Raw genomic sequence first — 3,080 nt, forward strand, 5'->3', positions numbered from 1 at the left:
AGCGTGTAATCGGGTCTGATGGATCCTTTGGTAATGAGAGGCTGTGCGTGATTTAGCTGTTCAGGCAGGCTGAAGACTGGTCACCTCTTATAAAACATACTTGAAATTTTGAATTGTAACCAGGCTCCTCTTACAGCATCAGCCCCCATCTTTTCACATAGGTCTGTCTGTGTTTGTTCAGACTGTTCTCCAGACTGACTTGGCTATGTGCCCGCTCTGAATTGAAGATGGTGTAGTCGGTCGTGTAGTTGCAGTCGGGTAGTGACTTACCCAGACTAATACATCTTGAAGAAGGGTTAGGCTTGTGTTTTCAGGCACACCACTACACCAGCTAAGTTGTGAGGCGCTTTAGGAGTTCCCTTACACCTGAGTAGTTTTGAAATCAGGTAGAGCTTCAGGTCTGTCTGCGTAGCAATGTCTATATTTGAGTCAAAGTAAACGTTTTACCTTATTGTTAAGGAGTTGTTCTTTTGTTGGTTTGGTTTTGTGTTTTGGCTTCATGTACTCCCACTTCGTAAGATAGTTTGACTGATACGTAGTTATTTATTAGCCTATTGCACATGGTTTAGTTTTCTTATCCAAGCTTTCATTTCACCAGTTGATGCGAGAAGCTCAAAGAACAGCGCCAAGTATCATTTATATCCCACATATCCATTTGTGGTGGGAGGCTGTTGGAGCTACACTGAAAGCTACTTTTACAACACTACTGCAGAACATTCCAGCATTTGCTCCAGTTTTGCTGCTTGCAACATCCGATGTGTGTCACGCAGATCTCCCAACAGAGGTATTTCTGTCGTTACTTTTTTTATTCAATTTCTTGTTCAGCTATAAATCCTTTAAGCATTGGAGTACTTAAGCAAATGCATACTGTTATTACTCAGGCACCCTACCCAGGTCTCTTAAAATTTGCTTAGACAACACAATGCCGAAAGCGTTTGTCTAAAGTGTCTTCTGAGTAAAGAGATTGACTTTGACCCAACTTTTTCCCCCTTCTCACACACTCATGCTTGTTAGACAGATGTATCCATTTACTTCAGACAATAAATCCAGTGACTTCAGGATGGTTAGGTATGTACTTAGTCAAGAATATATGGTGCTTGAAATGGAAATGGGAAAAAAATATTTTTACTGAAAACATTTGTACTGAAATTGAAAGATATTTTTACTGAAAAAGTACGGTGGTCACACTGTAATGATGGAACGGAATTTCATCTTTAAATTCTTTAATAAAAATTTCAATTTCTTTGTTCATGTAAGTGAAAGCTTTACAAATGAGAAAGCCGAGTTCCAACTTCGTTTCAGTAACTTGGAAGTGGATTTTTAGTGGTATTCCTTAACAAAATTCAGTAAGAGTACATGCTTAGCTTCCTAGACATCTGAGAGTGTGCATTAAAGGAGGATATTCAAAATGTGAAGATGCTGCCCTGATTATTTTGTCTCAGTTACTGCGGGGGGCTTACCTAGATGTGTTTGTCATCAACTGCTTTGAAAGGGCTTAACTTTCTAGAGGAGTTTTAATACTGTTAATGAAGTCCTTCTAAAATAAGTATTGAAATTCCTTCCATAACTTTTGGTAGTAGAGACTGAAAAACGGAGTAAAACCTGGAAGTATACAGCCTCAGACACTTCACTTAAATTAATTTAACAAAAAAAACCCCCCAAACACCTTACCAAAAAGCCCGCATTTGTCTGCTGAACCCTGCCTGTTCCCTCTCTAGATGCCATAGAGATTGAAACCAGCAAGGCAGGTAAATAGAAAATAAGCAGTCCTGGAGGTGGTGAATGTCCCCACTTGATCAGTGTATCACACGGTCCCTTCATTGAGCTTTAAATCTAGAGGTGCTCCTTAGAGAAGATATTTTAATCTGCCGTGCTAACCTAGGAAGATCTAGAGTTTGAAGGACAAGCAGATAGCTTCTCACAGTTTGTCTTACTCAGGTGATTATTCGGTTTAATTTTGAAAGGTACTCATCTTTTTGGACTAGAGTATGAATTTGTGTGGCCTTATATCTGAAATATCTTTTCTCCTCATGCTTTAGATAAAAGAATTGTTTATTGATGATTATGAAGAAGTTTTCAAAATCCAGTTGCCTAATGAGGAAGAAAGAAGAATGTTTTTTTGAGGACTTAATTGTAAATCAAGCTGCTAAAGCTCCTGCATCAAAAAACAGTGCAGGTGAGGCTATTCTACTTATAAAACTTTGCTAACTGTAAGTTCATAGCTATACACTATTTGCTTTGGTGGTAATTTTCTAGCGATAATTTGTCATACGCTTGTATTTGAGTACCGTAAATTGACTAAAAGTTTCTGATTCAATTAAGCGTGGCGGCCATTGGAAGTGCTGCCTGTAGCACCACCGCCTAAGCCTCAACAGCTGACTGAGGAAGAAATCAACCAACTGGAGGAGCAGGAGGAGGACACATTGCGTGAACTTAGGATTTTCTTAAGGGATGTGACTCATAGACTTGCCATTGACAGACGTTTCAGAGCATTTACAAAGCCTGTTGACCCAGAGGAGGTAAGTTAGTGTTGATCTGTAATACCATTTTATCTGTCTCTGTTCATAATTTGTCTGCGTGTGTATTTCTCAGTGTCTGTGTGCTCTTTATATGAAGGTTTGTCTTTGTTTTAGGACTGTACTATTCCAATTTTTCAGCAAGCAAGCAATGAATTTTGCTTTTACTTTGCTGACTCCTTGAGGCTGTCAAATGTCTGTTCTTTAAGTAATCAGTGAAAGCCCCAGGTTCCTTCTAAAATGTCTTTTAGAACTTCAGAATATTTCAGTTGGAAGGGCCCTACGATGACCATCTACTCCAACTGCCAGTCAGACCAAATGCCAACACAGTTTGCTCAGGCAAAGGCCTCGATGTGTAGGCATGTTACAGCAGTGAAAAGAGCAGAGGTCTCTTTCTTTATAAACAGCATCTATAGGACTGTTTTAATAAAGCCTAAAGCTCTTTGACTGACTGTCAATAGTTTCTGTAAGAACAGAAGTAGAAGCAGCAGTTTTTAAAATAAAGGTTGAGTCTGTTCTCTGTTTCAGCTGGGGCTCCTCAGTACAAGATCAACCCTAAGGGCT

The 3,080-nt window shown here is 39.4% G+C and overlaps 1 long non-coding RNA gene across 1 annotated transcript; it reads left to right on the plus strand.

Annotated features, from left to right (window-relative positions):
- Positions 1-711: 711 nt before the first annotated feature.
- LOC129200096 (uncharacterized) lies at positions 712-2,437 on the plus strand. Its single transcript, XR_008574803.1, has 3 exons — positions 712-784; positions 2,040-2,176; positions 2,323-2,437. It is a non-coding gene; the product is annotated as an uncharacterized LOC129200096 (long non-coding RNA).
- Positions 2,438-3,080: the final 643 nt, after the last annotated feature.

This window comes from Grus americana, assembly GCF_028858705.1.
Source record: "Grus americana isolate bGruAme1 chromosome 27 unlocalized genomic scaffold, bGruAme1.mat SUPER_27_unloc_4, whole genome shotgun sequence".
Taxonomy (NCBI): Eukaryota; Metazoa; Chordata; class Aves; order Gruiformes; family Gruidae; genus Grus; species Grus americana.